The sequence below is a fragment of the Ailuropoda melanoleuca genome, chromosome 3 (genome assembly GCF_002007445.2).
Source record: "Ailuropoda melanoleuca isolate Jingjing chromosome 3, ASM200744v2, whole genome shotgun sequence".
Taxonomy (NCBI): domain Eukaryota; kingdom Metazoa; phylum Chordata; class Mammalia; order Carnivora; family Ursidae; genus Ailuropoda; species Ailuropoda melanoleuca.
In genome coordinates this window covers 107,100,123-107,122,109 of record NC_048220.1, presented here as the reverse complement: position 1 = coordinate 107,122,109, position 21,987 = coordinate 107,100,123, and the positions used below count along the sequence as shown (strand labels likewise).

At 50.0% G+C, this 21,987-nt stretch overlaps 1 protein-coding gene across 11 annotated transcripts in view; it reads left to right on the top strand.

The window, feature by feature from the left end:
- The window catches only part of ADRB2 (adrenoceptor beta 2), a 97,088-nt gene extending 77,359 nt beyond the window's left edge, over nucleotides 1-19,729 (top strand). For 2 of the 11 annotated variants that reach the window (XR_004624283.1, XR_002142465.2), the window contains 3 exons: nucleotides 6,479-6,641; nucleotides 7,798-13,682; nucleotides 19,024-19,729. The gene's annotated coding sequence lies outside the window, so the exon portion shown is untranslated. Of the gene's footprint in view, nucleotides 1-982; nucleotides 6,642-7,797; nucleotides 13,683-19,023 lie in introns of all 11 variants that reach the window. The other 9 variants (XR_004624284.1, XR_004624282.1, XR_004624280.1 and 6 more) reach the window with 9 other exon arrangements.
- The last annotated feature ends 2,258 nt before the right edge of the window (nucleotides 19,730-21,987 follow it).

Below are 21,987 nucleotides of genomic sequence, written 5' to 3'. Positions count from 1 at the left end.
ATTCTCATCAGGGAAATCATGATGTATGACAGGACATCAGACAAAAGCAAAGACGCCTGCATTCTTTTCCTGGTTCTGCCACTAGACAAGCAAGTAGCTGCCCCTCTCCAAGGTTCAATGTCCTTAGCAGCCAGAAGATGGGTTAGATTTGGAAACTTCTAGAACACTCTCAAGGCCAACACTATTCTGATTTCTAATACGTGCAAAAATACTATTCTGGTTTCTAAAAAATACACAAATTGGTTTTAAAATTAATACATTAATGAAACGATTAATAATTTTAAATAATACGTTTATTGCTAAATTGATAAAATTCGTTAAAAAGTAAATGAAGGGTCATGAACCAAATAGCTATTTGATGATTATTTATCATTATCATTTATTTAAAACAACATGCCAGGCATTGTTCTAAGTTCTTTGCATGTTATTACCTATTTAGTCTTACAGCATTCCTCCCTGTGAGCTGATGTTATTATTAGCTTGTTTTACAGATATTAAGATATTAATCTGTTACAGAGATTAAGTGGCTTGGCCAGGACAACACTGATAGTAAGTAGTGGAGCTGGAATTTGAATCCGGCAACCTGACTCTAAACCACTATGCTGTTGATTTTCCAAAATATCAAGCTTAGAAGTGTAGTAACAGAAGCTGGCATGTGGATCTTTTCATCAGATGAAATGTGGTGAAATGTCAAGTTAGGAAAGGACACACAAACTCTTAAAGGGGAAAGATGTCTAAAAGGGGCTGGTGTGAAAACAAAACTGTGCACCGACTGGAGCACAGATCGTATCTGTCTCACGCACGCCCAGAGACCTGACGTGTTGGACCCAGGATTGCTAAGCTGCCACGGCGGGATTCCGGAGCTGGGTTCAGGAAGGAGTGAGGAGTGCAGCGCGAGCCCCAGAGGGAGGAAGCTGGCAAGGGTCCAAGGGAAGGTGGTGGGAGCCTGACAGTGGAAACTTAGAATCCTTGCATCTTCCAGCTACTTGGAAGCCGAGAGGTCATCCCATCAAACCTCCCACCCAAAACAGGCGTTCCCGTTGCAACCCTCTGGTGAGTGTTTGCTCAGCCTGGCCCGAGCCCTCCCAGAGAAGCCTGCTCCGCTTACCAGAAAGCCTTTTCTACTGCCGGACACCCCGAGATATTAGAAAGCTCTGCTCCTTTTAATGAGACAAAATATGTCTTGTGGTGATTTCTACCCTACGTCCTGGTGCTGTCTCTGGGGGACCCAAAAGGGACATGGGACCCCCCTTTCCTATGATAGGCCTCAGAAATTAGGAGACTCACTGAGTCTTTCACCACCAAGCTGAAGAGCCTGGCTCCTGAGAATGTTCCTCGCCCATTGCCCCTCATCGCCTTCCTGTGGGCCTCGTCACACTGGCACGGCCACAGCCTACTCGCCTTGGTGTCCTCTGTGGGACCCAGTCCAGGACCTGCCACACAGGAGTAGGTGCAGTGTGACTGGTTATTTGAGTTTACCTGAGCAAGGAAACTGCAAGAGGAAAGAAAATGCAGCAAAAAAATGCAAGTCTGGGGCCTCGCCAGCATCGCATAGACAGCAGCCAGATCCATGTCTAGATCTGGGGCCATTTTCCAGGTCCTCCCTGGGAGGGGCCATCTTCCCCACACGCTGTAGTTGGGCTAGGGGGCCGCTGATCTCTGCCCAAGACCTGAAAGGGGCTTTCTGGGGATCACCGTTATGACACCAGTGCCTCGGCCCAGGGCCTGGCCCCCAGAGGAGACCAGAGAAACACCAAATAGACGAATGAGCACCAGCAGCTTGTTGTGCTCCTATCGCATGCCGAGTTCTTCTGTGCATGACGCTTACCTCCTTCACGCCTTCCAGAGTTGTGATTGTATTATGAACATACCCATTTTACAGACAAGGAAACCACAAAGCCAAGAGGTTAGGAAGCACACCCAGAGTGACTCAACCACTAAGTAGAGAAGCCACAGTTCAAACCCAGATGTGCCTACATCGAGAGCCCATTCTTAACTGCACCATACCCCCTCCTACGGGCAAAAAGGAAAGAGAACAGGGGGGCGGGTAGAAAGGCTTTCAGAAAAAGAAAGAGCGTGGGAAACAGCTCTGTGAACAGTCAACCTCTCTGTAAGAAGCAGCAACAGGACCGGTGTGAGAGCAGGGCCCCTCTAGACCAAGTCACATTCAGGTTTTCTAACCTAGAAATGAGAGCTGGAAAATTCCAGATTCTGATGCCCCTAGTTGGCATGCAGACGCCGTTTTGGGGTTGAGTTTTCCGAGCTCTGGAGCCCCCTGCATTCACAGGCGCATGAAGACCTCCAGGCATCTCTTCCTCTAACTGCAGTGGGCAAGCACGAGTCTTTGCCCCCCATCCACGTCTTTTGAGAGATCTAGCCACAAACAGTGAGGCCAGACCAGCCCCCAAAGTCCACCACGGTGCACCCTGGCCCCCTGATATTCCCTCCTCTACCCCAGACATTCTTCCAGGCCCTGCCAGCTTCCACTGCATCTCTCAAACACACACACTGTCTGGCTTTTGCCCCCATCAGGCCACAAGGGTTTTGCAGGCACGTGTCCCTCTTGACACCTGCCCTAAAAAAAAATTACAGCTGAAACCCCCTCTCCCAGCTCTGCATACACTGATGAATGACACTGGGCCATGCAGGCCACTTCACACAAAGTAAGGAGCCAGTCTCCATACCAAGAGACCTGTGTTCCCCAGCCTGTTCCCTTCAACCCAGCTGGAGAGATCTTCCAGAAGCAGCAAGACCCCAAGCTCATCCCTTTCTTTATTCTACTGCTTGCAACTTTCATGGTGCTCCACCGTGTTTAGAACATGGACTCAAATCCCATGAAGCCCGTCGGATCTTCTCCCAGCTTCCCCGGCATCCCCCACTCCTGCATGGGCCAGTTTTCTGAACCTCAGGATACGTGCTTGTCCCTCTGCCCAGACAAGCTCTCTCGTGCTCCTTCCGAACCTCTTGCCCTCAAGGCAGGCGTCACTCAACGCCAGGCGATGCCCCTTCTCTGAGGCCTCAGAAGCCCCTCTACTCCTCACTGCTTACCTTTAATGATTTGTTTAAAGTCTAGTCCCCTGATAGAGTCTAAGCTGCACGAAGCCACAGACCCATCTACTGTGCTCACCGCTGTCTCCCAGAGCCAGAGTAATCACGGAGGCAACTCTGGCTGTACGCAGGCCTTCTCGCCCAGCCGCGGGCTCTCCTCGGCATCCGCCCCGGGCACCTCCCTCGCGAGCACTAGGCCTCCGTTTCACCAGCTGCAAGGAGGCACATGGCTGAGGTCCCTCCGAGGCCTCTCGCCATGCTAATGTCCAGGTGCCACTTGACAACATGTACTTGTAGCATCAGGCCGAAGCACGATCATTCTAGAACTCCATGGAGGAAGACCCTGGGAATGTAACTCCCTCCTGTGCTGTGGGCTGTGTTTACAAAACAAACCCAAGAAAATCATCATAAATCATTCCAAGTGGAGCTGCCTGGGTTGAAGCAACAAGACAAAAATACTTCTGGGCACCGCTCCTCTGGGCCCCCACCCAGCTGAAGAGAAGCAGGGCCAGACGGGCTGTGCCCTCGGAAGCGTCAGTTGCTGGCTTTGTCTCTCCACACCGGACCCCTCTATGGGGACTTTGCTCCTTCCCTTCAGACTTTTACTCCCTGCCACTATCTGCAGTGTCTTACTGCCTTGCGAAAGGGAAATGACCCCAGAAGACCAGGGACTGGGTTCTAGGTCAGCCCTTTCTGAGATGCGTGTAACCTTCCATAACTTTTTCTTTCATTCTGATCTGTCAAAGCGGGGATATAACTTCTGCTCTAATGACCATAGAAAAACAAGGAGGAGAAATATTTTTACAATCTTCAAGAGCCACACAAATGCAGGCTTACTTTTGGCCATTGTTTCTGGCTGGCTCGCTGACTAAAACGTGGCCACAAAGGCCCGGCATTTTCTCTCTCACTGAGGAATGGAAGGCCTGGTCCCCAGGTCAAAGAATCTCAGGCATCCGAGTAGCAGGTGGTTCAATCACCCTGGACTGGCTCCACTTGCCCTAAAGGTAAACCTAATTCAAGCCTTACACAGTGTCCCTGAGTTGGGGTCAGCGGCCTGAGCTTGACGCCAGATCCGGTCCCAGGAGCTGTTGCTGGATGCAAGAACACCTGGGGCCCTGTGACCCTGGGGGCTTTGAAGCCCTCATGCGGCTGAAGGGTTCAAGCGTGTACCTTTCCAGACAGGCTTTGGTTCAGTTTCTCTCTGCCTCTTATAGCTTCCCACGCTTCTGTTTGCTCTTCAAGGAAACAGAGTTGATTGACCTGAATATTAAAAGTTATGGTGCATGTAATGCGTTTAGTTTTGTGAACATGTCACATGTTAGGCATTTAAAAAATAATATTATTGTTATTGTTGTTGTCATTTATATTCTAGGGCTTGCAGACACACACATACACACACCCTGGTCTTCTCTGAGTTCCCTGAGTGCTTTTTCCACTTCCTGCCCTGTCTAGCCTTGCCTTGTCCTTCCTGTTTTCCTCTAACAACATTGCTAGACAAAGATTTCTAAATTTACCTTATAATTTACCTAATTTTACTCTGCATTGCTCAGTAAACACCTTTGGAAACAAAAGTTCTAGACAAACAAGTCTCTGGGTCAACAAGAGGACCAAATTCAAGCACCATTATGGGGCTCCCTAGGCATCCGGGCAACATGGCACAGGAAATCGAGGCCCAGACTACTTGGAGTTGAGATTTTTAGACCCGGCTTGGCCACAGATGAGAATTGTCATAGGATTTAATATCCCTGACATCTTAGTCTTCCTACCTATAAAACTAAACCATCTATTTTTTTGTTGGCTTATAAGCCTTTTCTTCTAGTCAGATAAAACTCTGTTTCTATAAGAAATCTTCAACAGAATGTCAGTATATACAATATGTAACAGCTCTGGATATAGGAAGGGGACAGACCGCTTTTCTTGCCTTCGCACAGTCTTGCCCCTGCAGCTCATCCCCAGGGCAGCCAGTAGCTCCCACGGGCACCCGTAAGGCTTCCTAGAGTCCTGCTTACACACCTCTTTGTGCCTCTGCCTTCTCAGCAGTTGAATGGGGATAATAACTACCCCTCCACCACAGGGTTGGTTGTCACAATTAAATGAGTTAACCCAGATAAAGCCCTCAGCATTGTGCCTGGACTAAAGTACTCAGGAATTGTTAAATAGTAAGATTATTACTACCGTCACTTGATGGCTGAGGTGCCTCTTACGCAGAAGCATTAGAAATTCGTGATCGTGCAGATCTGTCATACGTGTATACGTGCCCATGTATACAAATTATAAATTACTCCAGCCCTCCATTATGCCCCCTCCACTGTCTTTACGGACACAGGAGGAGATATGATATTATTTCAGAAGACGGATAGATTCTGTTTCTATGGAAAGCATGTTCTATAAAACAATACTTCAATATTTTTTTCACTCCTTGATTTTTCTGACACACAGAGCTCCCATTCTGTATGCCAGGGTTGGTGCTGGGACTAAAAATAGAAGGGGCAAGTAAAGAAAAAGAGAACTCGCATTAACAACACAGCCAGTCTATGTTTAATGCCTAATGGCCCCTGCCGTCATTTGTCCGACAAATATTTATTGTGCAATTCCTATGAGCCGGACAGCGTGCTGAGGACATGGCGACAATGAAGAGAAGCCAGGCCCCAGTCCTGCAGAGCTGCTCTCTAAGGGGATCAGTAGGGATTATGTGGAAAGGAGGGTTCCCCCGAGCTGAGGGTGTGGGAGGTGGGGTGTGGGAAGAAAGGGCCGCCAGAGTGCAGAGAATAAGGTAAGACTGACTTCGGCAGGGTTCGATTCCAGAGCGGAACAAGGGTGTAAGCCTAGGTGAGGTGGGGCTAAAGGGAACAGCATGTACAAAATTATTTATCCAAGGGATTTCCAAGAACATCACTGTTTGCTTCTATTAATTTGCTCCTAGGAGGACACACACTGCTTTTTTTGGGAACCAACTTTTTGTGTTCTAACTAAGCTCTTCTGTAAACAGCTGCTGAAGGGACACTTGACATAAGCAACATGATTTTAAATGATCCTAGCATTAATCTTCTCTTCCTGAGTAATAGGCCAGAGTCTTGTTTCACAGGACTTTTCATTCTGGGAAGGTAGCTTGAAAAATCTTAATTTCCTATAGGGACACTGAGCATGACTTTCGATACGGTGCCCAGGAAAGCGCTGAGATATGGGGAAGACCCAGATTTGAACCCTAGATTCTTACTAATAGAACTTCCTCTCTCTCAACCCGTTTCCTCTTTGGTAAAATGTGGAGCCTGACGCTCACCACAACACGGGACTATCAGGTGAGACCACAGATGGGAAAGTGCCCTGGAGACATCAAGGCATATAGAAGTCATTTGTATTTATTTTAATAACTTCCTTTCTTTCTTTGTTTTCCTTGCTCCTGAGCGTAATGAAATTGGATCATTTTTAGGGCTCCCGTTTGTTTTGTTTGAGAAGGAAGGATCGATATCTTGCAATGGCCTTGCAATTCTCTTGGGCTCACATGTCACCAAAGAACCTCCAATGCAATCTGTCGCAGAAGCCCATTCAACAACGCACCTCCTTGGGCTGACCCTAACAGCCTAAGATCCAAGGTGAGTAGGCCACCCCTCAAGCCCCACCTGCTTAAAAATAGCCACTCTGAGCCGGAGTCCAGTTTCCAGGACCCTACTGTCTGCCCCACGCATCCTGGAACTTGTCAGCCTGGCAAAGCCACTGTCCTCCTTCCCATGCTCCCCCCTCCCCCATCCCACCTGCCATATCAGCTCTTTCCCTCCCCTGCTTTTCACATCTGAATCCACCACTTACTACCTGGGTGTCCTCAGATTGGTTAAGATCTCTGTAACTTCATGGGTTTTTTAATCCAGAAAAAGGATGCGATGAAACAATCCGCCCCATTGGATTGTTTTCAGGATTTCAGGTGACCTTGTACCCTAAAGACTTCACACCATTCAAGGCAATTCTCAATACTCAGAAAGGGTCTATCATGGTGGCTATTACTTGTATTTCCTTCCTTCCCTCCTTCCCCCCTTCTTTTCTTTCTCCCTTCCTCCCTCCTTCCCTCTCTTGCTTCCTTCTCCCCTGTTCTGTCACTAATCCTGGTCCCCTCCTCCCTTCCACGGCCCCTTCCTCTGCCTTCCTTTCGTTGCCTGCCCTTGCCCTCATGTGCCCCCACCTCCCCTCACCCTGACAGCTTCCCCGGCCATGAGTCATGCAGTTTGCTCCCACACTGGCTCCCGAAAGCCTCTGGCTAGCGGGCTGGCAGGCAGCAGAGGAGGACAAAGGCCCAGGGCAGGAGGGGCAGCTGCCAGGGCCAGGATCTGCCAGATGGAGCCAGCCTGGTACTTGACTTCAGGCTACTTCTAGGACTTGAACATGCATCTATGGAGCCACCAGCCATTATTTCTGGGACCATAAGAGACCCAAAGTCCCTGAGGACGAGGAGAGGATAAATGTATTGCCCATCTTTGCTAAAAAGGCAGAAAGATTGATTCTGGTCATTTTAAGACATCCTTTTAATATCTGGGAAACTCTCCACCAAGTCCTCACTCCGTCTCAAGTGCAGGGGCCCTGGGCTGAGCCCTTGGGTTCTGCCTGTCTCCTTCTTTATCCCTTGTTTCTTTCCCAGTTTGAACTTGGTATCCGTCCCTGACACCCACTGCCCTTTCGTCTCTCCTCTGCTGGACTGCCAGCTCCTGGAGATCAGTCCTCTGCCCCATTACACCAACTTGTCTTGGCCCTATGCCATAGGTGTCGGGACCATGCCATTTGGATTCAGACAGACCTGGGATTCAATACCATCTTTGCCACTTTCTTCTTGTGACCTTGCACAGATCGGTGGATTTCTCTACGCTCATTTGCCCACGTGCTCATCCAACAAACACTCATTGAGCCCCTGTGTCCCAGGCGCTGTTGCTAGGTGTTGGATGAAGAGCAACGCAAGAGGCAGGCAGCCTTTGCCCTCACACGGCTCTGAGTGGGGGAGCAAGAGAACAAGTGAAATCACAAAGGAACACTAACAAAATAACACACTGCGATGAGCCCTATAAAAGAGACCCTGAGGAACAGAGCTCAACGATGCTGGAGGCGGGACTCAAGGACCTGCCGAGTACAATGGACATCATGGCCTAGAGCAGCGTTTCTCAACCTCGGCACCTTGGACCTTTGGGGCCTGATACCTGGGGTGGGGATGGGGGGACCATCCTGCGCATCGCACAATGTTGAATAGCACCCCCCTCCTCTACCCACTGGTTGCCGGAAGCCAACCCCCTCCTGCACCGTGTTGAGCACAAACACCCCCAAGACACTGCAGGGGTGCTCTGGAGAGGCCGGAGGGGCCCAGACCACCCTCAGTGGAGTGGGGGTCGCACAGATGTGTGTTTGAGTCTCCCGGCGGCCACTGACTTGCCCTGGTGACTCCGAATCGGTCATTACACCCTGGGAGCCTCTTTCCTCCCGCGTGAAATGGGATGTTACTGGAAGGACTCACATCCAGCAGCGTTGCCGAAGGGATAAAGGAGATAACCGCCAGGCCCTAGTGAGCCCTCAGCAAGCGGCGATTACTGCTGACACCCTCATCATGACATGGCTGGCCTTCCAACTGGCCTCTGGCGCCCTGGGGACAGAACTAGTGCGGGATCTTGTCCAGGTCCCCAGCCCACGGCCCAGAAGCCAGGACTCCTTACCAACCTGGCGCACTTCTGCTGCGTAAATGTGAGCAGTCCCCCCCACCCCCGCCTGCCAGGCAGGACAGAGGAGACCCTCATGGTCAAGTCAACGGTGGTTTTGATCCCAGGGAGTCCCAGTTCTCACTGACTTGCTATCTGCTCAGAATGAGGCTTTTGTTAGTGACAAGGAGGTGGCTCCTCCCTCCCTGCTCCATGAAGGCTGTGCTCTTTGGAAAGCTCATTCCCCCACAGGGAGTGGCCGATGAAAGATAATATTGCCTTTGGTCTTCCTCTTCTCCCTTAAACAATTGAAGGGGCCTTTCCTTTTCCCGTTTGGCTGGTTTGAAGCCCCTAATTTGCTTTTGCGCGTCAGATCTCGCCTCCGTGCCTGCTTTATGGCTCAGCCAGCAGACCAAGGCACATTTGTTTTCAGATTTCCATGCCAATCTGGGGTGAGTGGGTTGGCATCTAGCTGCCTCTCCTGCTCTTCCGGAGCACTTCATGGGACGAGTTTGCACCCCGCCCCCGACCTGGATTTGAGGGAGGACGAGTGTCCAGCTTTCCCCAGCTCCCTATTCTGCTTTCTCAGGGGATGTGTGATCTTGAATACTGGGTGCAAATTCCCTGCCTGTCCCCACCTCGGCGTCCCAAAACCGTTTACAGATCTGTGAGTCTAGGATTCGTGCATCCTCACGGAGCCCTGAGCAGTTCCTCCACGGGATGGTGAAAAGCAAATCAAGAAGGGCGTCTGCTCTAGCAGTTTCCTCTCCTTTGGGATCATATTAAATACTGTCCAGAGGCCTCGCTCGTCCCAGCGTCTGGCAGCACGGGCTCAAGGCCCTCCCTGCTTCCAGATCCCGCATTGGAGCCATTTTTGGCAAGAGAAGTAGGGTCTGATTTTAAAAATGGCATTTCCCCAAAAACTCTCGCGTTCAAGGTTCTCTGCTGCTGCCGTGGTGGCTGCAGTAATGAGGAAGGCCCACCCCTCCGTGAGGGCCGTGCAGTACTCACACAGAAGTGCTCAGTGGATATCTGTTGAATGGCCTTGATGGGGGTTGAGAGGACAGACATCTATTGAACGCCAGTCATGCGCCTGGAATCCCCTGAGTGTCTAGGTACAAAAGTGAGTAGGATACAATCCAACAGACAAACCTAGTCTTGGTGGAGACAGGACTGTCGGCAGAAAACGTGCTATCCTTCAGGCAGTGCGAAGAGAATGCTGGGCGCTCACAGAGGGATGGTACTCAGCCCAGGCTGGGGGTCCGGAGGCCTTCTGACAAGAGACGATGGCCACGCTGAGCCATGAGAAGCGAGACTGAGTTAGCACAAAGGATATTTGGGACAAGGACCGGGGGCATGAAAGGCATGAGATCTGTGGGCACTCTGGCAACTGGGCACGACTAGAATGTGAAGGAAAAGGCAGGAAATGGCAAAGGACGAGCCAGTGGGCAGAGGGCCGGGAAATGAAGGGCCTGTGTGGCGGACACACAGAGCAGCGGCCCAGACCCTGCTGCCCAGCCGCCCAGGGCCTGCCTCAGCTGCCCAGCCCCCCCTTAGCCCCCCTCCTCCACCACCAAGGCCTGGCCATTGGGCCCCACTGTGGGGAGACGCTGAAGGGCGATGCTCACTCCCGAGCTCCCCACCACCTGCCTGAGATTTTGACTTCTGCCTCTGCGCAGTCCTGCCTCTGCCCCTTCCCCTCCCCGGGGGTTGATCCTGTACCCCAAGCTCCATCCCCGTGTCTGCTTCCGGTGACCCCCACTCGCTCCAGAAGAGGGGATTTATCAGACTGGTCAGTGCAGCAGACTCAGGGCTCTGGGCTCACCCTCTCTTTTCTCAGGACGGGCTCCAGCAGACAGGAACCACTGTCTAGTCTGTGCTCGAGGCCACGCAGCCAATTCTGGGCCTGCTGGGAAGTCTCTGGTGGCCCCGTCCTGCGGGCACAGGGAAAAGCAGCCACAAGCCCATTCTGCTCCCCATGCAAGCAGCACCCCACCCAGCTGTAATCTGTAGTAACACTGGCATTTTATCTTCATCTGGCTGACCCTCAGTTCTGAACGTGGGCAGCGAAGAAGGGTGTTACTTTCCAAGGCCTCTCAAATACCCCAACACTCACAATCCAACCCTTTAAAATGTCCTGATGTGTCCGTTCCTCAGCATCCAAGGAATATCAGTAACCGCTGTGGGAGAAATAAATGGTCAGATCAATGCGTGTTGCTCAGTCAAAAAGATCCCCTCTCTCCATAGGAGTTATGGCTGAATGATTCAGTGCGGGTTCTACCTGCACGCACGGGGATGATGGACAGAAGCCTCGATTTAATTTCGGCTTCAGTATTCAATAATGTTGCCTTAGTGGTGAGCCACAGCACACTTCCCCAAGGGAGGAGCCCCTGAACTTAACCTCAGAGTATTTTGCATCAGGAATTCAGCAGAATATTTTGAGCCTGAAAACTACAGGACATTCCAATAAAAGGTGAAAGGGTCTTTTCCTCTAAAGTAAGAAAAAAAATCAGATGAACATCTTTCTTGCATCACCTGCTGGAGGTTAAACAAAATGGTAAGTTCTCCACTTAAGGAGCAGAAGGTTAGAAGTCATAGACCTTTTCCTGCTCCGCTACCGTCAGGGACTTGCTGAATGACGTCACTCCAGACATTTTAACTCTCTTGGTTCATTTCCGTACCTATAAAACGGCTGTGATACCTGACATGCTCTCCTCACGAGGGGCTTACGATCAAGTGTGGTGTTTGATTATAAATCGTACTAAGAGATTTCATTTATTGGATGTTGTGTGCTAAAAACAATTCCAAGCACCTTTCATGGATTTTCACACAATGAAGTTGTTGCTGTTGTCCCCATTTAACAGATGAGGAAACTGAGGTCCAGGCAGCTCAAGTAATTTTCCCAGGTTCTCACAGTTCGTACAAGCAGAGCTAGACCTTGAACCCAGATCACGGAACGCAGATCTATCTGACGCCAAATCTGGTGCTTTTAACCACCCTACTGTCTGCTTTTTATGCTGAAAACAGTGTGAGGGAATAGAAAACTACTGAGTGTCAGAGGCGCCCCTCACCCTGCCTCAGGTGAGGCATTAACCCTCTCTGGGAAGATAGAATAATGGCCCCCAGAGACATCTACACCCTAATTCTTGGAACTTGTGAATATGCTCTGATACTTGACCAAGAGAAATTCAGGTGGCAGGGGGAATTAAGGCTGTTAATAGCTGAGCTTAACATGGGGAGAGTATCCTGGATTATCCAGCTGGGCCAAAGGTGATCACAAGGGTCCTTGAGAGTGGCAGGGACAGGCACAGGAGGTCAGGGGCTGTGACGGGAGAAGGGTTCATCCCACACTGCTGGCTTTGAAGCTGGAAAGGGGCCACGAGCCAAGGAATGCAGGCAGCCCTTGGAAAGCAAGGCAACCCCGCTGGCATCTTAAGTTTAGTCCAGGGAGGCCCATGTTGGACTTCTAACCTACAGAGCTATGAGGTAATCAATTCGTGTCGTTCCAAGCCAGTAAGGCTGCAGCGATGCATTACCACAGCAGCAGAAACCAATGCACCGTGCACCTGCTTGTAGATGGAAGGCGTTTGGCTTGAAGCTGATTGCTCGCGCTTTTCAACCTCTGACTTCCTCTGAGTTTGGGCTCTGTGCAGTTCTTTCTAAAGCATGGGCAAAAGCATGGGAGTAAGTGACAAGACGTGACTTGCCCCTGGAACTTAATAGGCAACCAGCCTGGGGCCCGCGTCTCAGCTCGTGCCCACCCTACCCATTGTCCTCTGCCCCACTCCCCCACCTTCCACCACCAGCAGAGGCCCCCTCCAGGCTTCCCAGGCTGACAGGAGGCTCAGAGAGTCTGGAGCCAACAGTAGAATAGAACAGCAGCCCTTTGATCCTCATACATTTAGATCCTGCAAAGCTGCCTTGTTTGTGCTGCCTAATGGACATTAGTCCAAAGTGGCTATTTACTTTCGAATATAAGGAGTGGGGGGCGCCTGGGAGGCTCAGTCCTTAAGCGTCTGCCTTTGGCTCAGCTCATGACCCCAGGATCCAAGTCCTGCATCGGGCTCTCTGCTCAGTGGGGAACCTGCTTCTCCCTCTCCCTCTGCCTCTCCACCCCACTCGTGCGTGCACGCTCTCTCAAATAAATAAATAAAATCTTTTAAAAAATAGAATATAAGGAGTGGGAAGAAACATGAAGAACTGAGAGTGAGGGCAGGGATTCTACACTCCCTCCCGTGCCCCTTCTGCAGCTGCTTCACGTTCTGGACGCATTCCAAAGCTTCTTGAAACAGAGCCCTGCCAAACAACACGTGAGCCCCTTGGTGGTCCCTATCACATTTTCAGGAGCCATAAGAGATTTAAGTGGGAAGGAGTCAGCCAGGTGCTGGGGCTGCTGCTGATCAGAGAGAGGTCATTACCTAGGGCCAAGGTCTCCATTTGGGGGAGGGGGAGTCTTAAGATGGACAACTGGAGGACAACTGGGAGGGGGTGGGTGACTGAAGTCTCTGAGCAGAGAGGGGAGGGGACTTGAGGTCCGTGTCCTTCCAGGCTGGGCCTCTGGATGGAGAGCTTGGCTGGGGGCACCTGCAGGGGCTTGGACATGTCTGCAGGAAGAGACCTGCGGCCTTTGTCACCAAATCTGACGATTCATAGGAGCACAGGATGACAGAACTGCAGGCTGTACCACCTTCTCTGTTTTTGCCAGAAGCAAAAGCCCTCCATACCACTCTTTATAGTCACTTTCTCTTTAAATGACTCCATTTTTCCTTCAAGAAATTTATTTTTAAAAGACTTTTTTTTTTTATCACCATCTATGGTAGAAACTGCTAGCGCTCACCCTTTTCAGTCTTCCTCCCTTTCCGGACACATGGGAAGACGATAGCCCTGACGCCTCCCGCCCCCTCCGCGCACACCGCCTTCGGCTGAATGGAGGAGCCTCGTGACCGTCTTAGCCAGCGGATTATGGAGGTAGTGGTGTGCATTGATTAAAAAAACACAAAACGATTCTATATCTTTTTGTACAATTACGTATATTCTTTCGATGTATCCATTAATCTATAGATTTTAGAAATATCTGGAAGTATCTGGAAATATCTGCAGTATTACCTCTGGGGAGGCACCCAGGAGGGAGGGGAAGAAGGGACAGTGTTTAAAAAAAAAAAGAACTTCTAATTTACCTGTAGTAAGTTTCTACAAGGAAAACATATTTGGGTATTACTTATATAAGTAAAAACTAATTTTAAGGTGCAGCAACATTTAAAAAGGAAATATAACAGGTAAGGTTGGTGGAAACTCTGTCTCAAAGCATCTGAAATGCCAAGCGAAAGGTTTGTGCCTGATGCCGCAGGCAGCTAGAAGCTGAGGAAGGTGTGTGCGTCGTCCTGACTGGCTGATCAGGGCCACAGGGGCGTGACAGCCGGATGAGTGAACATCACAGAGTGCCCCCAAGAGCGCCTGACCCACTGAGTGCTTTGTCAGTGCGAGCTACTGTTCACCGTCCCCCGTTCCCACGCCAGCCACATTGGCCTTTCCCAACTCCTGAACGTGCCACAGCCTCCTGCCTCAAGGTTTTCATACGGGCTGTCCCTAGTCCTACCGTTCTTTCCTTCCTCTCCTCCTTGTCCTCTAGAGCTCAGCTGAAATATTAGCAGCTCAGTGACGCCCTCCATGGCCTGCCCCTCTCAGCCGCTCCCCAGCCCCCTGTGGGTATCTGTTAAAGCGTCCCATTGGCCTTCTTCAGAACACTTGTCACAAGTCGTCATCCCCTCTGCGGGCTTTTTAAACTTTTCCCTGTTCGTTATTATCTCCCCCGCTCAGAGGATGCAAATTCACGTGGTCAGGGACAGCACGGGCAATGGTCACAACTGTCCCCTTGGCGCCCAGCAGAGTAGAGGAGAATAGCGGTGGCAGCAATGATGATATGAGAGCTACTATTTATTGAGCAAGTACTATGTGTCAGGCACAGTTTTACACGTATTAACTTATTTAAATGTCTCAATAATCCATTTGAGTGGGCATTAATATTGTCCCCATTTTGCAGAGGAGGAAATGGAGGCATCAAAGAGATGAAGAAATTTAACAAAGGTCACCCAGCTGATAAGTGTCAGGGCTGGAATTCCAGCTGCTAGCACACCACAATATTCTATGAAATGATGGATGAATTAATTCACATAATGCCGGTTTGCACAGAAAGTGCAATTTGTGTTCGAATGAAGGAGAACGACTAGCCTAATCAGTAGCATGTCTGTGGGAAGGCCCTTAGGAGGAGGAGGGGGCCACTGTTCTCCCCTGCAAGGTGAGCTTCTTGGAACAGGGGAGAAGGCAGAACCACATACCTAGGGCATGGTATGCTGGCCACGAGGTGGGAAGCTCACCCAGCTCCAGACCACATTAGCTGGTGCTAGGGAGAAAGCTCCTTGCCAAGCCCTCCCTGCCAGTCAGGGCCAGAGCTCTGAGAAGGGCGTTGTGGCCACAAGGGAGACCTGGCCGCCCCGAGTACGATGCCAAGGAAGGAAGAGAAAGCAGCCTCTGAGTTAGGTGAGGAAGATGTCTGTTCTGTCCTGACCTCGGAAGGCAAGCCCCTCCTCAAAGCCACCCCTTGTCAAGTCCCGTGAGGTCGATCCCAACAGCAGCCAGCCGTGCCTCTGTTTGCCCACGTCCAGAGGAAAAGTAAGCCCAGTAGAAGACACAGCTAAATTCACGCCTTGGCTGGCATGGGCCGGGTACCGTGGGCGGGGCTTCGGAACAGCTGTTCCCTCTCTTTCTCAAACCCCCAGGAGATTCCTGCCATGCTCATTTAGCAGTTAAATATTTATCAAGCTCCTGCAATACTGATGAGTTAAGTACTATTTTTGAATTCTGTTTTACAGATGAGGAAAATGAGACTTGGAAAGGTGAAGTCATGGGCCCAAGTTAGATACTGGCAACATTAGAACTTGAACTCAGGTCTGCCTGATGTCAAAATCTTCTTTNCCAAGTTAGATACTGGCAACATTAGAACTTGAACTCAGGTCTGCCTGATGTCAAAATCTTCTTTACCTCTACTCTGAACTGCCTTTTAACCTGAAACCACCATTTATTTCTAGATGTCAGGGACTATGCTATAATCTGTATTGGGAATTAGTCAATGACATAACATTGCCTGGCCCGTAATAAATGGTCAGCAGATATTAGTGTATATTATTCCATGTATTATTTGTTTATATATTGGGATGGTTAATTTTATGTATCAACTTGGCTAGGCCACAGATATTTAGTCAGACACATCTGGATATTGCCAGGAAGGTATTTTTTTAGATTAGATTGACATTTAAATCCAGACTTTGAGTAAAGCAGATTACTCTCCATAACGTGGGTGGGCCTCATCCAATCAGTTGAGGTCTTAATAGAAAAAGACTGACCCCCCCCAAGGAAGAGAGAATTCTGCCTCCAGACTGCCTTCAGACTCAAGCTGCATATTAACTCTTCCCTGGGTCTTCATCCTGCTGGCCTTCCCTGCAGATTTTGGATTTGGCAAACTCCACAATCACATGAGCCAATTCCTTAAAATGAATTTCTCTCTCTCTCTCTCTCAGATCACATGACACTTCCATGCAGGAATGAGCTGGCAAGTCCACTGACAGTCAGCGTCCTCTCTTTGCCACCCATGTGGCTCAGTGCAGGATGGGTGATGACCGTGGAGGTGCTGAGGAAAGAGCCTCATCCAGCAGCCAGAAAAGCCCATGGGCTGGTCCCAAGGTCCCCATTCACCAGCCAGGTGACCTGGAGCAGATTTCTTTCAAAGGTCCCACCTTTATCTTCCTTACCAAAACAGTGGTAATAATAATTACTCTGAGGATTACCACAAAATCCACATGAAATGCCATTATGTGATATTATTTTATGAGTGGCAGTTTTTCACCCTCTGAAAGAACAGTCCAGTGGTTAAGTGAATGTAAGCAGTTTCTGGGCTCAACTTCAGAGTAGGGTCAGCCCTGGGTAGCGCTCTGGAGTTGGCCTGGATGGTTGAGGATCACCAGGCATGTGCTTCCCTGTAGCTGATGGGGGTGCTCAATAATCTGGTCTAACAGCCCCAGAAGGCAGGTGGCCAGGGAGGAAGGGGTTAAACTCATGGCCACACTCCAAAGGAGAGGCCAGCTGGGCTCCAGCCTCATCTGACCTTGAACTCCAGTGTCTGTCTCTCCCCATCACCAGGCAAGGGCAACTGACAGTCAACTTAACCTAATGATTCGAGGGCCAGGAGAACCAAGGGACTCAGTCACAGATCCTCCCAAAGCTGAGGCCCTCTCGCTACAGCGAAGGATCTGGGAGACGAATAACGACCAGAAAGAGAAATTAATTTGAAAAACACAGGGAAAGCATCAACAGGATTCTAATCAGAGAATCGGGCCACCAGTAGAACTGAGAATCACCTGTCATGTGTCGCCTGGAACTTGATGCACCATTTGCCCTGTTATCTTAGAATGGGGGAGAAAGGAAACGCATTTTCATGTAACCAAACTCAGCCACCACCTCACTTTGTGCCATTAAGCGAGTCATTTAGCTCCCGAGCCTCAGTTTTCCCTTCCAGAGAGAAACAAAGCGGAACAAATTCAGTTTGCCAGACTCCAGGCATCAGACTTCTGCGATCATGGTTTTTGCCATACGTAAGCATCACAGTGACTGTTTACCCAACGTCGCTCTTTATGTATTTAAAATGGAAATTCTCTATCACCCCTTAAATATCAATATAGAGCCTCTTGTGTTAAAATGCGTAATGAATACGTAATTATTATAATTTTTACAATCTCACAGGCCAGACGCCTGAAAGTACGCCCATCCTATCTTCAGGAATCACTGGCCTTCCCCTCTGGCGTCCCGCCAGTGAAAGACCTTGATCCTTTGCGGCATCGCTAACGCCCAGGGAAGCCTCCCTGATCCCCTGCCTGAGGCTAGTTCCCTCTGCACACCCCAGTGAGCGGTTCATGGTGCTTTTCCCCCGCCAGCACGCAGTGGCTGAGCGTGCGTGCACAGTGCCAGGCAGCCTGGGATCCAGTGGCGGTGCCCAGTCCCCTTCCTTAGTGTTACCGCCCATCGCCAAGATCAGTTTCTTTATCCACAAAATGCGGTTAATTTTTTTTTCAGTGAATGGAATCTGAAAAAAAGAAATGTTAAAACTAGTTTGGGTGAGCAAGGCAGAGGGTGGCAGCCCGGAAGTGTTGAAATCAGGGGGAAAAAATTTGTTCATCGGAAGAGATAGGAGCATGCTTACATTATGCAATAATTCACATTATTCAGTGTAAGTCATGTTATTCAATATAATTACGATGGTCATAACTGATACTTATTGAATGGTTACTATTGTGTTAAGTGTTCTTGAAGCATGATTTCAATTAATCTTCACAAGCACTACTATTCCCACTTCACAGATGAAGAAATTAAGGTTCAGTGAGCTGATGTGTCTGGTCCAAAGAACCAACTAGAACGTGACAAAGCAGGGACTGATCTCAAGTCTGTCTAACTCCAGGACCCCAACCCCAGTGGCAGGGGGTTCCTGAACTAGACACTGTGGTCACTACTCCTCCAGGCTCGGAGCTGACCACCCACTCCCTTCCACAGGCTCTCTTGCTCATCCTACAATAATTGAAAATGATTCCTGATAAGACCTTGCAACACGTGCCTTATCTCTTGCACCTGTCAACTTCCTTTTGAGCTAACCCCTTTCCTATCTTTTCCTTTCCGATCCTTCCTGCGTGCATCACCAGATTAAAGTGCCTGAGCTCGGCCTTCATCATGGAAGCCAGCGCCCCGCCCCCTGCCAAGGAGTGCCAGTGGCTCTAGGTGACCTACGGCACAAAGCACCAGAGAACGTGGTGACTTCTAAAGGGAGTTCCACTGTGGGGCCTCAAGAAGAGAGCGGCCCAAGAGGGCAGGCCAGCTTCCCCTTTACTATGCAAGTGTTCCCTGCCCAAATATCCAGCTCGGGAACCTACTGACAGAAGGGCTTTGGGTATAGATTTCAGAGCCCCAGGCTTGCTCCTGGCCATGCCACGAAGCAGTGTCTCTGGGCCTCAGTCTCCCCATTGGGAATATGGAAATGACCAGCCTGTCTTGCAGCACTGGGGGGGGATCCGAGCAGAGAGTGTGGGCAAGACTGGTGTATACAAGCAAAGTATATAGGAAGTGGACATGGCAACACACCCACAGAGAGCTAACATTAAGAGCATCACCTCTCTCTAGCATTTGACAGTTTCTTTTCCCTTCCTTCCTTCCTCCCCCTTCCTTCCTTCCTTCCTTCCTTCCTTCCTTCCTTCCTTCCTTCCTTCCACAGGTCCTGGCTTCCATCATTGCTGATCTTCGTCTTCCTCACCCCTCCAGATGCCATCTCCTCCCTCCCCATCAAGGCAAATTATAGAAGATCTTCGGGCCCTCAATTGTCCTCTGTGATCCAACAGCCCGGCTGTCGATTTGGCACGACCTGGAGTGGCCACCAGCATAGACACACCGGGCGCTTCTATGCTTGTTTATGTGGTCTGGGTCCTCATCACCTCCCTGTCTCTTCCCCAGAGATCTCTGGCCATCCCTCAACAGGCAAAGGCTGAATGGGTCCACATCTCCATTGTTAGACCTCTCTGCTCGCAAGCTGCTGATGAGACAGCCACATGAGGGTGACCACGGCTCTGAGGACTGCAGTCCTGCTCTGGGCCAGCCTAGCCACCTGCTGCCACGGTCTCATGAAAGGGAGAGGATGGAGAGGCCAATGACTGGAGGGACAGGTCAAGGAGATAAGAGTTCTGATGGAAATATTGTCAAAAGCCAAGACATTGGCATGATGAAAGCTCCCCCTTTTTTTAGCCCAGAATGAGGGGGACCAGACCATTCGCTAACCCCACAGATGGTTATCCCCGGCAGGAACGTGGGCAGCAATAGCAACCTCAAGGGCATCAGGTCCTCAGCTTCACTCAGGGGACACCGGGCCAGGGCTCACCTGTCCCAGGTGGTTACTGATGATGAATAAATAAATGCCTTAACCTGGAGGAGCTTAACTCTAGGCTTTGAAATTTAATTCCTTGTGCCTTCCGCCACAAATGACCCCCGTCTCCCCATTGCTGGAAACTATGACTGCCAATCTTCCGCAAAGCTGAATTCTAGGTATTTTAAATTAGTTAATTAATTAATTAGTTCGTGAGGCATAAATAAATGTGACCCGCGTTTAGGAAAATTAACACACACGAAAAAGAATTCCCCTGGGGTGAAAATTCACATCACAAATGGTTGTCTCTTGAAAGCGAGATCCCTATTCCTGTGGGGAATATAATTTGAATGACAAAAATTCAGTTTAGCCACTTTTCTGGAATACACGTAATAGAACATAAGCCCAGGGCAATTGGAAGGCTGAGTGTCATAAATCCTCTCTACGGAAAGACGGCAGAGTAGTGATTCCCAGACCCTCACGTGCATCCAAGTCACCCAGAGAGTTCATTAGCGTGCAGGGCTGGGGGACTTTCTCCAGCTCTGCTTGATCCTCACTGGGGGGGACGAGGCCCATGAGTCTGCGTTCTTCCCCAGCTCCCCAGTGATGCGAAGCCAGCAATCGGAGCCGCACCAGTCAGAGGCCCTGGGCTGGGTCTTAAAGGAGCCGTCCTCCTACGCCTGAACCAAGTTTCCCCAGAGCTCGTAAGATTGGAGGTTCAGCCCCAGCACACACTCACTCAGACGCCATCAATCCAGATGCCCTTTTTCACCCACGAGTTGGACCCCAAGCTCCTGTGACCTCACACACGAGCACCCCAGATCTCTAAGGTACAAGTTCCTAGAGGCAAACGCTCAGGATTAAAACACTCTGCAATTATAGAGATGGGGGAAGCAGAAGATAAAAAGGGGAAAGGACTTGCCCAAGAGCATGCGGCAGCCCCGATGGGCAGGTGGGCAGAAGGCCTTGTCGTTTGTGGGTCTCCGCTAAATGGCCCTTCCTTCGAGAGTGAGCTCAAGAAACGATCAGGAGCCCTTGTCCCTTCCTGTCCCCAGTCTCCACCTTTCTTCTCTGCACTAATCACAGTTAGTATGTATTATTTCTCAATGTTCTTCCCAGCTAGACAGTGAACTCCATGAGACAGGGGCCTATCTTATACACTGGAATTTCTAGCACCTTACATAGTGGTTAGCACAGAGTACAAAGTCACTAAATATTAATTGGACGGATATACAGACAGAGGTTGCAATTGTCTCTCCTACAGAGCGGAAAATAGGAATATTGAAAAGGAGAGGTGTTTACCCACAGCTGTGAACAAGTCCATTCCAGGGGCTGATGGGGGCAGAGGAGACACTCTCCCTCAGGCTTCAGTATCCAGGAATGGACCAAACAGGCTCTGGCAAGCCTTCCAAGTCATAAGAGCCTATATATTTTTAAATTTTATTTGATGAGTCTGGGGGATGGACAGAAGAGAAAATGAGGGAACATCCCCCTTCCTCTTCTCCAAAAGGGGCTGGGGGCCCTGAGGCCACCCAGCTTTATGGTTTCACATCGCCCTCTAGTGGCCAGGATATGTCCTCATAGTATGTGACGCTCATCGAAAAACAGCTTAAACAGATTTACAGGTAGGCTTGGCCTGAGCATAAGCAATCATCTACATATAGAGGAAATATGCTAAATCCATTGAGATTGTTATGGACCCATTCAACAACGAATCGCCTTGCCTAATACGTGTCCGAGACAGTGCCAGGTAAAAGGATGGAGCAAGGGACATGTTGGATGCGTCCCCTGCGTGCTTCTGTCTTAGAGGGGGATTCAGTCATCACACAAAACTGGGTGAAGCCCCATCACAAGTGTTGGCAAGAAGATATACAGAGTGTGAATATAAGCTATAACAAGCGATGGGCCCTCTTCAGGAAGGCCTCTCTGAAGAAATCATGCTTAAGCTTAGATGGGAAAAAGGAGAAAGAATTAGCAAGGCGAAAGTGAGGAGTGGGTGGGAGGGAAGGAAAAGGAAAAGAATCCCAGGCAAGAAAGAGTTCTGTGAGCTTGAGGCAGAGAAGGCCAGGTGGCCAGGGGTGGAGAAGGGCACGGGATGAGGCTGAAGTCGTGTGGTATTAGTACTCCGTGACTTTCCCGTTAATGTGGAAACTGAGGCCCAGAGATGAGACATGAGTGGCTTGGTGGTGACACGGCTTCCGGGTAGTGATGGAGACCATGGGGGTGGCCCAGGGTGGACACCGCAGGAAAGAAGGAGCTATGGGGTAGGCCAAGGGGCTGAGGCACTGCGTGGCCTGAGAAGGAGAGAGGGGAGCACACAGC